Genomic DNA, 15025 nt, shown 5'->3' with positions numbered 1-15025 from the left:
CCTCTGCTTGGGTGCAAATATAAACAGGGGATGCAGCAGTTGGCTGCCCCAAAACAAGGGGTCATCTTGTGTACAGGTAGAGCTGTGCAGTGGTGCAGTGTTTTAAGCATTGCCTTCATTCCACCCATAGGATACTGAAGGCCCACGTGCCATGTATTTACCTCCCGTTCTTTGCTGGATTTAATTTTCCTTCATTCCTCTGCTCTCACATTTTGTGTGTCCTGCCCTTGCCTGCTGGGCCTCAGCACGGTGGTTCTGGAGCCTCCTAAGGACCAAGGCAGCTGAGTTCCTCCAGCCCTCCAGGTCCACATGTCTCCGGATATGCAGGTGTGAGTATGCGCATCTCTGAGTCTCAGTTCAGAAATCGACTCTAAGTGACTTGCCTGATCTTCCCAAATGCAAAGACCTACTTAAGACCCTTTCAAAAGAAAGCTAGGCTTGTTGGCTCTGGCTTCGGAAAAGGGGCCAGAGTAAGAGTTCTATCTGTCTGATTTGTCTCCATTCAAAGCCAAATTCTCAAAGTTATAAAGAAAGGATTTCCCAGATTGTCTTTGCTTTCATTGATTGCATTATCACCTGAGCAGTATCTTGCAGAGACTATAGACAGGAGTTTCAGTAATTTCTAAATAGCTTTTGGTGTTTTATAACATCAGAAGATAAGCTTGCCATTTGTAAACATGCCCTTGGACAAACAGCATACACATATTCCTTAGGAGGAAAAGAATCTGTGTTTCTGGGCCTGGGAAAAGTGGTGTTCTTCCTCTCCTAAGGGCCGGTTTCAACACTGGATTGTGGGGAAAGAGTTTAAGCTGGAAAAAAGATGTTTAGATGTTTAGATGATCTTCTTAACTTAAACTTCTTAGATGAAAAAAGAAGTTTAGATGATCTTCTTAAAATCAGCCACCCTTTGAGCATCTATTAGAAGTTCAAATCATGGGTTGCAAATGAAAAAGCCAGAGGGACCAGGCAAATTAAAAAAATAAAGCAGTGAAGAAAACAGTGCAAGGGTGCTGGCAAATGAGGACCAACATTGGACAGCCACTGGGGAGGTCACAAAAGTGCTATGGACTGTGTAGCTGACTGTGGTCCCACACACCCCATCTAAAGGAGGCCACCCATTTCTGGAATGTGGGTCCCACGTGACTGGATCTTGTGAGTCTTTTCAAGAGGAGCCCAACATTTAGATTTTTATGTACTAGTACCCAATTTTTAAATGTTGGGAAATCATTCAAATATTCATAATGCTATGTGGACCCAACAAAACAAAGCCATGCCACAGTTTGCCTCTCCTGCTATGCACCTTCCTTCAAGAAATATGTCCCCTTGCATATATAAATACAATTTGACATCATATTTCAGGCTTTTGTGGATCAGGGATCTCAGGTTTTTTTTCTGTTCGTTTTTGTTTTTTTCAGACATATCACTTTGTCGTCCAGGCTGGAGTGCAGTGGCATGATCTCAGCTCACCACAACCTCTGCATCCTGGGTTCAAGTGATTCTTCTGTCTCAGCCTCTCGAGTAGCTGGGATTACAGGCATGCACCGCAACACCTGGCTTTTTTTTTTTTTTTTTTTTTTTTTGGCTTTTTTTTTTTTTTTGTATTTTTAGTAGAGACAGGGTTTCACCATGTTGGCCAGGCTGGTCTCAAACTCCTGACCTCAAGTGATCCACCTGCCTCAGCCTCCCAAAGTGCTGGGATTACAGGCGTGAGACACCATGTCCAGCCTGTAGTCAAGTTTTGATTCTTAGAAAACAGTCTTGACTGGGGTCAGGTGCAGTGGCTCATGCCTGTAATCTCAACACTTTGGGAGGCCAAGGTGGGTGGATCATCTGAGGTCAGAAGTTCAAGACCAGCCTGGCCAACATGGTGAAACTTCATCTCTACTAAATACAAAGAAAGTAATCAGGTGTGGTGGCACATGCCTGTAATCCCATCTACTCCAGAAGCTGAGGCAGGAGAATCACTTGAACCCAGGAGGTGGATGTGGCAGTGAGCCGAGATCATGCCATTGCACTCCAGCCTGGGCAATAAGAGCAAAACTCCATCTCAAAAAAAAAAAAAAAAAAATATATATATATATATATAAATAAATATATATATAGGGTTAGGTGGTTCTCATCTTGAATCTTGGACGTGGTTTCCCTGGGACGTGTCCTGACTTTCCCTGTGAAAAACATCTACAAACACAGACACACAGACTGCCATTCTTGCCTCTGCTGTACTTCCAACTTCCTACTCAGGGGCCACATGCTACTCCCAGCTCCCAGCATCTTCCCTTAAATCCATGCTGGTATTTTCTTTTCCTTTTTTTTTTTTTTTTTTTTTTTGAGACAGAGTCTTGCTCTGTCGCCCAGTCTGGAGTGCAGTGGCGTGATCTCGGCTCACTGCAAGCTCTGCCTCCCAGGTTCATGCCATTCTCCTGCCTCAGCCTCCCAAGTAGCTGGGACTTCAGGTGCCCGCCACCACGCCTGACCAACTTTTTGTATTTTTTTTTTTTTAGTAGAGACGGGGTTTCACCATGTTGGCCAGGATGGTCTCGATCTCCTGACCTTGTGATCCACCCGCCTTGGCCTCCCAAACAAAGTGCTGGGATTGCAGGCGTGAGCCACCACGCCCAGCTGGGATTTTCATCCTTAAAGCATCCCTGGTGAAGCTTTGATTTCCAGTGGTTGCAAACCCATCTGAAAGTGCCAAGATGTGGTCCCTGGTCTCTTCCCTCTGCGTGGCCCTTGGGTGTTGGTGGCATTTAGATGTTGACCAAGTCATGCCTGGCCTGGGCTCTGCTCTAGAGGTTTGGATATGTATATTCCATCCTGCTCACAGTATCTACTTTCCTGCACGGACTTTGGATAGAGTCACCTGGAAATGACCAAAGATACACATATGCCATCTCTCCTTCTTTGCAGAGAAGATGAGAAAGCCCTTTGCACTGATCTGCACTCTGAGCCACTGCCATCTGCTCATTGAATGGTCCCCCTCCCTTAGTGGCAGTGAAGAGGCAGAAGGAACCACAGCTGGCTGGACCTGTGTTTGATCTTGTCTTTACCCTTTACTTGGTGGATCTGTTCCTACCTCTCCATTCCTGCCATCACTTAAGGATACCCTACCACGGAGGCGCTAGGTGTCTTGCTAATTCACAGACATCTTATTTAATCCTCAAAACAAAGCTGTGATGTGGGAATGTATCTGAGTCCCATTTGCCAGACAAGGAAATGGAGGCTCAGACAGTTTAGTAACACGTCCAAGATCATGTACTTGGCGAGGAGAAGAGCCAGAGCTTGAATCCTTCGTGTTTAGCTCATACCCATGAGTTCAGCCAACTAACCAACAGCTACTTTTCTCTTCTTGATCTATATGGGTCATGATAATCCCCAGCCCAGGTCACTGAGTGGCTTAGAATGAGTTCATATGAAGTGCCCAGATGAATGAGGGTCTCAAAGGCAATGTTGCTATAACAGTCGCCCTCACGTCAGCACACCCCAGCCCTGACTGACAATCTCTCCCTATATTTAAAGTGTGTGCTTGGCTCTAGGAACCTTCCTTTCCCTCCACCCTTCAGCCTGGCACTCTTGGTGTTTGTCTGTGCTGACTCTCTGGATTTGGCCAACCTTCAAGCCCCTTCAACCTCATCAATGCCGTCACCTTGCCAGTTGGGTGGCTGTGTTTTCCTAAGTACAGACCCATGTGGTTTTCTGTGCCTCTCAGTAGTTCCCTCAGGCATGCAGCAGTGAAGGCCATATCCCAGGCAGGGGTTGGGCACTCTGGGTGCCCATGGGTCCTTGCAGGAGCAGTGCTGTAGAAGCCCACAAACCCTTATGCAGGGATATGTGGGAGAAAGGAAAACGCACACACTCCAGACAGCAGGAGCACAACCAGGAGGACAGGGCTACCCTGAGGTACAAAGAGATGCTTCTGCAGAGCATGAAGTATGTCTCAGCACAGCATTTGGGGTGATCCCAGGATGAACTAGTTGCATAACCTTGCCCAAATCACTTTCCCTTCTTGGCCTTAGTTGCTTCATCTATAAAATGGGGAGGAACAGAGTTAGGTTACTAATTTTCCAAACAATGGTCCCTAGGCCTCCCCCATTCTCGGGGATTCACAATGTACACCAGCCTATCTACGGCTCTGAAAAGTCCTGTAAAGCAAGGAAACTGCTGACCTGGCCTAGCCCATTGTCTTTTACCTTTCCTAGACCAGACAGCCTTTTAAGTAACATCAGTTAGCTTCCCTTGAACCAGTGTTCTGTGGAACATGCGTTGGCTAATTTCCAAGATTCTTTTGGTGCTAAAGATCTTTAATTCGACAGCCCCTCTAAGTCTGTGCTAGGGGTCGGGAGGCCTGGTTAGCTTTGGGCCCTCTGGAATTTATGAGGTTCCTTCCCTCTGCTTTCTCAGCCATCACACAAGGACTCCAACACCTGTTCTCATGATCAACTGGGACAATTTTTTAGCTTCCTAACTGCTCTCTCTTCTCTCCAATTTTACATGGAGAATCACCTCTTCCTGCTTTCATCCAATGTGGCTTGGGTGGGGCCAGTCTCCTACTTGGCTCCAGGGATACACACATGACCAGGCCTGGCCAATGAGGTAACACATCCTCCTGGCCACAATGACTGCATCATTGTGGACACATGACCTCAGCTGGGCCAGCCAGAGAGAATCCTGGCACTTTTGCCAGAAAGATTAGGCAAGAAGTGGTGCCCCCTTCTTGCTGGGGTTGCTAAGTGAGTGTTCGTCTCTTCTTCCACTTGTGGGGGATCCTCTCAGAGAGATCCTGGTGATGCAGAACTGGAGATGGTGACAAATAGTTTCTTAACAACATCATTTGAGGGCCTAGATACAGCCAGTCCTGAAGCCATACATGCTCCAATCAATCCTTTGCCTTTTAACTAGTTTGAGTTTAGTTTCTAATCCTAACTGAAAGAGCCCCATTCCACCAATTTTACAAGGGACACGATGAGAATTAAATGTTAAAGAAGGAAGGGGCCTTAAAGGCTGGTAAATAAAGCAAGACATGAGAAGTGCTTGGGTGGTAGAATGGGACAGTTACCCCATGGCATCATGTGGGCACAAGTCCAGATGCCAGGGAAGAAGGGACCGATCATGTAGACCTCAGCAACAATGAGTAACGCTTAACGCGAAGAAGTGATGTCCACTCTAGAAGTGGAATTGGGGGCCCTGCAATGTCAAACCTAAGCACAGGTTCAGATAGGATGCGTTCTAATACAGCCTTGCTACTCCACGTGCAGCCTGTGGGCCTGCAGCTTTGACATCTCTTGGAGTTTGTTGGGAATGCAGAATCTCAGGCTCCACTCCAGACCTACTGAATCTGCATCTTAACCAGACCCCAGATGGCCCATGTGCACGATCAAAGCTGAGAAGTACCACCGCAGCATTGTTGAAGTGACTGTGTAGCGTGTCCATAGATCCCTTCCTGCTGATATAAACATGCTGCCAACCCATCAGGAGGTGGACAGTTTCCCCTCCCCTTTTATCTGGGCTCTCACCCTGTGGCTTAGTTAGCCGGGTAGAAGGTGATGAAAATGGTGCTGCCAGTTCTGCGCCTGGTAGCCTCTGCTTCCTCTTTCAGAAGCCAGCTGGGTGCGGTGGCTCACACCTGTAATCCCAGCACTTTGTGAGGCCAAGGCAGAGGCTTGAGGTCAGGAGTTCGAGATCAGCCTGGCCAACATGGTGAAACCCCATCTCTACTAAAAACACAAAAATTAGCTGGGCATTGTGGTGGGCACCTGCAATCCCAGCTACTCGGGAGACTGAGGCAGGAGAATCGCTTGAACCCAGGAGGCAGAGGTTGCAGTGAGCTAAGATCATGCCACTGCACTCCAACCTGGGCAACAGAGCAAGACACTGCCTCAAAAACAAAAAACAAAAAAAAGTCAGCCTACTTGCCCTGAGACCTCCATGCTGTAAGAAAACCCAGACGAACCGCATAGAGATGTTTCCTGGAGGGCCCAAAAGTCCCAGCTGTGTGAGTGAGGCCTTCTTGGGCCACCCCGTCCAGCCCAGCCCCCAGCTGAGTGACCCTCACTGACACAATGTGGAACTGAGTCCTGCTCACATTCCAGACCCAGAGAAGTGGAAGAAATACGAATCTTTGCTGTTCCAGGCCACTATGCTCGTGTTATTTTGTCACACAGCAGAAGTTACTGGGACTGTGACTGTTTTCCTCCTCACTGAAGGAGGGGGCTGTCCTGCAGAAAGTTCCTGCACTCTGAGAACCATACTGAGTGCTTTCTGCCTGTCAGGCACTGTTCCAGGCACACAGATGGAGTGGGAGAGGGCAGACTGCATCCCTGCTCTGGTGAAACTGGGATTCGTATCCAGGGAGAGGGCAGTAGACAAGAAAACACACAAACACGATAACTTCAGAGAGAGAAGGAGAAATTTGGAATGGGGCTGGAGACACTGTTAGATACAATAGGGAAGGTCTTTCTGAAGACACACACTTGATCCAAGGCCCTCCTGTTGAACAGGGGCAAGCCATAAAATGATCAGAGGAAAAAGTGATGCTGGCAGAGAGAACAGCAAATGCAAAAATCAAAAAGTGCAGGAGGTCTGGGAGTGAAGGCAGAGGGAAAGGGAAAGCCAGGAGAGGGGAATGAGATCAGAGATGAAGTCACAAAAGTCAGCAGGGGCCAGAGCAGCAGCGTCTAGCACACCAGCCACCAGCCACCCACGGCTCTGTAATCTAAGCTTCCATTTAAACAACAAGTGCAACTCCTCAGCCCCACTGGCCACATCCCAAGTGCCCAGTGGCCCTGTGTGGCTAGTGGCTATCGTATTGGGCAACACAGAGACAGAATATTCCCGTGACGGCTCTGCTGGCTGAGATGGCTATAGAATAACTCAGAAGCAGATCAGAACCAGAGTTCGAGGTCAGACCATGTGCTCTTGGGCTTAGTATTCCATTAAATTTCTGGACGTTCCAGTTTTCCCCAGGGTTAAATGAGGCTTTTCCAGCCTGACAGTGAGTCCAAATTATCCACAGCAAGAAGCCAAGTCCACAGACAGTTGCACACGGGTCCTCCAAGGAACATCATCAGCAAGGCCTCATCCATGGAAACTGGCGGCAGAGGTCTGTGTAACTGACTTCTTTGCAACCTCATTTAAGTTGCCAATTGGGGCTCCCTGATGTGAAAAAAGAACAGAGCATGGCTACTATTTCAAGGCACCACGCAGAAGGGAGAGTGCCACAATTAGCCGAAGCTGCTTTCGATTAGTAGATTTTCTTCCTTGGTATATAACATCTGTCCGTGTATAGACATCGCTCCATCTTGCCCTGTCAGAGTGAGGGGCTGGGCCAGTGAACCAGACGGGCCCACAGGGAGTTCAGCATCCATCAGGACAATGTCCAGGAGGGGCTGGAAATAGGCACTGTGGAACTTGGCATGTCAGTGGCAGTTTGTCTTAGGAGGAAGCTAAGAAAGGAGAGTGCTTCCTGCTTCCTTGCACAAGCTAGGAGGCGGCAGATGGAGACAGTTTTCCTTGGGGTTGGAAAGACCTGCTTTGTCATGTAGTATTTATGACATCTCCACAAGTACCTGAACCTCTGGGGTGGTTACCTAACCATGCTCATCTGAGAAACGGGGCCGATGACACCCACCTCATGGAGTTGGGGAGGAGTATGTGAAATAATCTCTGGAAACACACTTGACATGCAGCAGGTATTCTGTAAATGGTGGCTGAATCATAATCTTGATAGGAAAGAACCAGATGAACGAGAGAGATGGGCATGGGGACGTTTGATCAGCACTCAGACCTGGCTCCTCCATTTGTTCAGTCAACACAAGTTAACTCTGCAGATTGGCTCTGGAGCCTTGGAAAACTCCCTCAACCAGTCTAGGTTCCTCTTTCCTACCTGGGGCCTGTAGCTGATCTCTGTGGTTCTTTGCAGTTCTCCTTGCCTAACAGAAAGTTTGCAGCTGCCCTTAAGGCGTGACTCATCTGAGTTCAATCGCAGAGGCTGGGCAAAGTACTAAGACCCAGAATCCTACAATCTTGGATTTGGAAACGGCCTTTAAAGATCTTTTGGTCCAGCTCCCAGGTGATGACAAGAATCCCGTTCCCTTCCATGCTGACTGAAGAACCGGGGCCTGCACACTCTTGCTGCCTCGCAAAGCAGCCCATTCTCTTTTCAGAGAGCTCTAATGTTGGGGATGGTCGATAGAGAGTGAATGCATGCTCCAGGTTAATGGCCCTCTTTAGACGTGCCACCAGCACAGAACAGTCTTCAGTTTCTGTGTCTGTAGAATGAACCTGAGAACGCCTGCTTCACAGAGGTCTGAATTAAGAGCGACAACATAGGTGGCGGGTCTGGCATGGGAGGTTCAGCGTTTGCTCCCTTTCTCTTCTCCAAATTAAACCTGCTGCAGGACGCGGACCACAGGTTGCTCTAGCACTGGCCCCTCTACTGTCTTTTTCCCTTTTCCAGTGGGGCCTAACCTGGGCTAAAATGTTCTTAGCATGCTTGGTGAACCTTTGGCATCTTAGACTTGTGTGTGAAGCAGAGGTTGGCTTCAGCCCATCACATATAAAACTAAGGAGGGATGGCAAACCCTAAAGGTAAAATATTTCTCTGATCCCCCCACCCCCACCTCCCTTTCTACCTTACAGTCAGGGAGAGCCAGGAGTCTTCTCAAAATCATGGGGTCCCTACAGAAGCCACTCCTTCGTGGGAGAAGGGACTCAGCTGCAGCTGTGTGAACGTGTTGGCACTCACAGATCGTGAATGGACTATGGACAGACTGTGGGAAAACACGAATGGGCCATGGTAGGGAAGGCAGCTGTACCTCCTGGGGCCCAGAACGGGTCCCCACTGTTTGCTTTAGAAGACCTTGGGCCTCAAACCACCCTCGACCGAGTGCAGGTGGCCCATATGGAAAGAGCCAGCATCCTCTTTGAGAGATGGCTTTGGCCTCTGTCCCCATCCGCCCACCTTAGATTTTGCCTGCTTTCCTGGTGTTCTAATCCATCTACTCATTTCCCGTCACCATCCCAAAGCTCTCTTACTGTCCTGAAAGGAAAGGAAGCAATTTGATATACAAGCGGGTCACCGGGAGGTGGAGATTTAAAAACAGGCAAAGCAGGAAGGTCTTTTACAGAAAGGAAGGGCCGTCGTACACATTTTGGATGGGAGGTGGCTGCGTCAGCTACCTCTGCTTATCCTGCTATGTGGTGTGTCTTTTGGCCAATGGCTGTCCCTGACCTCAATTCGGGCTAGAAGTGATGCTCTAGTGAATTTGCCATACGAAAGCCTGGGCTCTCTGCTCTGTCTATTAAGAACACAGGTGACCTTTGCCCAGGAAGCTGGTGCAGGTGGCAAGCTGAGTCTTAGGGGAGAATAGAGTACCGCCTCCCACAGATGGTGACACAGCAGGAAGAGCCTGGGAAGGGGTGTGTGCATCAGGTCAGTCAGCTTTCCTAGGAAGAGTTTGGGGCTTACCTGGCGAACCTCCAGCCACCAGTTTGGCCCATCTAAACCTGTGTGAGAATAAGACCCTAAAGTGCTAAGACAGCCAGTTGTTGTCTGTATCTCCTTCCATGCTGCTGGGGGAAGTTCTGAATACTCACCAGGTGCTCCTGACAAGCCAGTGGCAGCTGGCAGTTTATCTCAGTCCCCTTGGATCTGGAACTGCAGGCCAGAGGTTCAGCTTATGTCCCAGGTCCATGGAGCAACCAGTCCCAAGATCCTGAATGGACTACATTGTGATGTCACTCCACGGGTCAGGGGTGGGCACAGGAAGGGCTGCTGTGGCTGCTGGCATCAGGGCACAGGGCAGGGCAGGAGCAAGAGCCTCAGGCCTCTCCAGAAGAAATCGGCCTGTCTAGGTGCTGTTCTCAGCTGAGGTTGCTGGGAAGGAGTGAGGGATGTCTGCTGTACAGAAAACATCAGCCTGGAAGACTGCTGATGAATCCATCCGCTGCCACTTCCTGCCACAGTTTCTATTCTCACCTGGCCTGGGTCACTTCAGTAAAACCAAGTCCATCCTTTATACAGTTTTCCCGCACAAAGCAACTTCTGTGGGTATCCCCAGCTCCTTGCACATCTGCTGTGATGACTTAAAATTCCAGGGCAGCTTTTTCTTCTACTGGTATACCCGTAATTTTCCCCTACTGCTCACCTGGTAGGGACTCAAGAAAAGAGAAGTAACTTAAATATTAACTCAGGAAAACAAGCAGAAATATAAATCCTCCCAACTTCAAGTTAAATTCAACACAGGTGTCCTTTAGGTTATCTTCTATAGCACATATGCCTGGCCTACTTTCCGTTGTTGGTAATTGATAACTTGGTACAATGTATATTTACTAAGCCTAAAAGGGGGCAAAGTATAAAATGTTTCTGGAGGTTCCATCCCCTTTTGCCACTGGTGCTTGGGATTGGGGGTGGAGGAGTTCTAACCAAGAGCAAACGGCTTCGCTTTGGAAACTGTTGGGTGGCCCTAAATTTTAGAGTCCAAAACAGTGGATCTTAAATTTTAGGTTGCATTAGAATGACCTGGAAGACTTGTTAAAATACAGATTCCTGGGCCCCACTCCCAGAGTTTCTGACTCAGTAGGTCTGGGGGAGAACCCAATAATTCACATTTCTTACACGTTCCCACATGACGTTGAGGCTGCTTGCTCTGAGACCACACACTTTAAGAACATGTAAGGGTGCTGGTATCTTAGGTTTGATCCTGAAATAGTATTGCCAACTGATGGCAGTATTCAGGGGTTGCTGGAGAATAAACAGGAGCTGTAGCTTTGGGACCAACGCTGGCTGGTCTCTCTGGGATCAACCAGCACGCTTTACTGAGGATCTGTTCATTGCCAGAACTGAGCCATGTTTTGGGGAAGCACAGCGGACATTGTCGGTGCCCTGCCCATAGCCTCTTGGCCTTACAACTTCACTGTACAAAGGGAGTCTGACTCCCAGCTACCAGCACCTGCAAATCTTTACTTGAGGGCTTTTACCAGCTGCTGGAGTCCACCCTGCCTACAAGCGGGCAGCTGCAGGTTCCAGAGGTTAAAGCCTCCCAGGCTTTAACTTCTCATTCAATGACTATTATGAGTTGGTAGATAAATACCCCAGCTCCCTCCCTGCTCAGGTGGAATAACTTGGAGTCATGTTCTGTACCATGGCCCAGAGGACCCACAGGACTCACCTGTAGGTGCCTATGGTAGGTCATTCTGTTGCTATAAAGAAATATCTGAGGTTGGGTGATTTCCAAAGAAAAGAGGTTTAATTGGCTCACAGTTCTGCAGGCTGTTCAGGAATCATGGTGCCAGCACCTGCTTTGCTTCCAATGAGGCCTTAAGGAGCTGACAATTAGGTCTGAAGGCAAACAGGGAGCCAGTGTATCACATGGCAAGAGTGGGAACAAGGCAGGGGAGGTACCACACACTTTTCAATTAAAAAAAATTTTTTTTTTTTTGAGGCAGAGTCTCACTCTTGTTGCCCAGGCTGGAATGCAATGGCACGATCTTGGCTCACTGCAACCTCCGCCTCCCAGGTTCAAGCAATTCTCTTGCCTCAACCTCCAAAGTAGCTGGGGTTACAGGCACCCACCACCACTCCCAGCTAATTTTTTTGTATTTTTAGTAGAGATGGAGTTTCACCTTTGGCCAGGCTGGTCTCAAACTCCAGCCTGGTGATCCGCCCATCCTGGCCTCCCAAAGTGTTGGGATTACAGGCATGAGCCACTGCTGCCAGCCAGGTACCACACACTTTTAAACAACCAGATCTCACAATAACTCACTATCATGAGGACAGCACCAAGACATTCACGAGGGATCTGCCCCCAGGACCTAAACACCGCCCACCAGGCCCCACCTCCAACATTGCGATCACATTTCAATGTGAGATTTGGAGGGGACAAATATTCAAACCATATCAGTGCCCACAGTGGCAGCTGGCTTGCTAACATACCCCACATTGCTGCCCATATCCCCTGCCTCACCTCCCCACTCCCCTTCCTGTGTTTCCTGGGATCAACTTGCAAATAAACTACTTCCACTCAAATCCTTGTTTCAGGGTCTGCTTCAGCGGGAACCCAAACTAAGACTTTATAAATAAGAAATGGTTTCTGTTCTTTATAAGTTCACATTTAGATGGAGAAAGTATATAAACTGGCTTGGCACAATTCAGAACATCTGGGAACTGGTGAGTGTCAGGTCTCAGGGCAGATGGAGGTGTTCTGCTGGTTGGCCTTTGGAGTATCATCAAGAATGTCTTGAGGAAATACATGAACTGATATGCTCAGGGGGTGGCCTGGCAACCTGGCCCAAAGGCCTTTTCTTCCGCACAGGGAGGCCTGAATGCCCTACCTCCCAGGGGACTGATTTGCTACACAAACTCCACATGCTTTCCACCTCCCTGGACAATTCCCCCTGGAATAAGAATATTGAGGTGGAGCTAGCACCATATTAAATATGGCTCTTGTTCATGCTTTTGGGGGAGTTTCGGGTGCTTAGAGAAGGCTTTCTTGGGATATCTGCTGGCCTGTTAGGATTAATATGCTTTCCTAGGTGCTCTGCTCAATACCATACTATGCCCAGCCTCACACCTGCACTATGGTAGGATTAATCCAACTCTGCCATTGCTTTTGCAGTGGGTGTTAGTTTCTACTCTAACTCCTTCCACATTCTCCTCCCCATCATCATCATCATCATCATCATCATCATCACCACCATCAGATCTCTTAGAGATCCTGCTAACACACATACAATCCCAATGAAACACCATATGGCGAGAAAGCACTCTTCAAGTCCAGTTCCCATTCTTCCAATCAGACACGGCATGTACTGAAATTCTGGAATCACCGCTGAAAAGATCCAGTCACTGCTTGGCTGGTCATTCACACAAATCATTCTTGGGCAACATGGCACCCAGAGTTCTTTTCCTCCACATTTCAACTTGGCTAGAGGAAGAATGAAGCCTACTGTACCAGAGCATTGCATCAATAACAATATCGATATTTTTCAGTAATACCCAGGACTCAAAAAATTGCCTCAAACAGTTTTTAGCTCTACCTCTAGACAAAGAATTACAACTATAAAAACACTTACCTCTGAAAAAATGTTCAACATTATTAGCAATAAGGGAAATGCAAATTAAAACCTCTATATGCTCACTAGAATGGCTAATATTAAAAAAAGCAACAATACTAAGTGTTGACAAAGATGTGGGGCAACTGGAACTCTCATATAATGTAATATAATATAACCACTTTGGAAAATTGTCTGGTAGTTTCTTATAAAATTAAACATAAAAACCTACCCCATGACCAAGGATCCTACTCCTGTGTAATTACCCAAGACAAATGAAAACATGTCTACAAGCTGGGTGTGGTGACTCATGCCTGTAATCTTGGTACTTTGGGAGGCCAAGGCAAGAGGATCATTTGAGGCCAGGAGCTCAAGACCAGCCTGAGCAATATAAAAAGACCCTAACTCTACAATAAATAAGAATAAAGAAAACATGTCCACAAAAAGATTTGTGCAAGAATGATCATAACTGCTTTACTCATCATAGTCCCAAACCAAAAACACCCAAATGTCCATTAACAGGTGAATGTCCATTAACAAGTGAATGTATATTCTTATAATGAAATATTAATCAGCAACAAAAGGAACAAACTATTGATGCATATATGATAACATGATAAACCTTGAAAACATTATGCTGAGCAACAGAGGCCAGACATAAAAGAGTACACACATGGTTGCCATTATATGAAATCCGGGAATAAACAAAACTGACCTGAGGCTACAGAGATAAGGTCAAAGATTGCCTGGAGTGGGGGATGGGGGAACAGGCTAAACAGCACAGGTGACTCCGTGGGATGAAGGGAATATTCCAGATCTCTATCATGGCGATGATTACTCAGGTGTATACATTTGTCAAAATTCATCAACTTGTACAATTAATGTGTGAATTTTAGAGCATGTAAATTACACCTCAATAAAGGTGACAATATACACATATATGTATGTGTGGTATGTGTATATGTAATGTGTAATACACACACACACACACACACACCCCCTAGGTTTTTCTAGGGGAAAAAACTAGAAAGAATATGCTAAAATGCGTAAGTCGTTATGTTTCACAGATGAAATTGTAGATAATTTTTTTCTCTTCTTAAATTCACCAACATTTTACCTATGCGATTCTACCTTTTTTTTTTTCTTTTTTTTTTTTTTTGAGACAGGATCTTGCTCTGTACCCCAGGTTGGAGTGCGGGCTGTGAACATGGCTTACTGTATTCTTGACCTCCCAGGCTCAAGCAATCCTCCTGCTTCAGCCTCCCGAGTAATTACAGGCATGCACCACCACGCCCAGCTAACTTTTTTTTTTTTAAATTATTGTTTGTAGAGATGGGGTCTTCCCTATGTTGACCAGGCTGGTCTCAAACCCCTGGGCTCAAGGAATCCTCCAGTCTCTGCCTCCCAAAGTGCTAGGATTACACCACCACACCCAGCCTTACTTTTTAAATAATAGAATGAAAAATGTTCATTTTTTAAAATTTCAAGCTGCTAAAGGCAAGTGCTTATGGTGGTCCATAACAATCTGGAGTTATACAAACAGAGTCCTTGGTCAAAGTCCCTGTCCCACTACTTCCTCATTTTATGACCTAAAGGAAGTTATTTCATGAGCCTCAGTTTTCTTATCTATATAATCGGTTTGTTGGAATGATTGAATTAGGATAATGTATGTTCAAAGCCCTTTGCGGGCAGGGTGCAGTGGCTCACACCTATAAGCCCAGCACTTTGGGAGGATGAGGCAGGAAGATTGCTTGAGTCCAGGAGTTCAAGACCAACCTGGACAACAGAGTGAGACCCTGCCTCTACAGAAAAAATTTTTAAAACTTATCCAGGCCTGGTGGCATGAACCTCTATTTCTACTTGGGAGTCTAAGAGAGGAGAATCACTTGAGCCTGGAAGGTCAAGGCTACAGTGAGCTGTGATGGCATGACTGCACTCCAGCCTGGGCAACAAAGCAAGACCCTGTCTCAAAAAAAAA

The 15025-nt window shown here is 47.1% G+C and overlaps 1 protein-coding gene across 2 annotated transcripts in view; it reads right to left on the bottom strand.

Annotated features, from left to right (window-relative positions):
- BANF2 (BANF family member 2) overlaps positions 1–9679 on the bottom strand; it is a 36399-nt gene extending 26720 nt beyond the window's left edge. For both annotated transcript variants that reach the window (XM_007960849.3, XM_007960853.3), the window contains exon 1: positions 9592–9679. The gene's annotated coding sequence lies outside the window, so the exon portion shown is untranslated. The remainder of the gene's footprint in view (positions 1–9591) is intronic.
- Positions 9680–15025: the final 5346 nt, after the last annotated feature.

Source organism: Chlorocebus sabaeus, chromosome 2 (assembly GCF_047675955.1).
Source record: "Chlorocebus sabaeus isolate Y175 chromosome 2, mChlSab1.0.hap1, whole genome shotgun sequence".
Classification (NCBI taxonomy): Eukaryota; Metazoa; Chordata; class Mammalia; order Primates; family Cercopithecidae; genus Chlorocebus; species Chlorocebus sabaeus.
The sequence above is the reverse complement of the archived record's forward strand: the minus strand, read 5'-3'. Positions and strand labels throughout refer to the sequence as shown.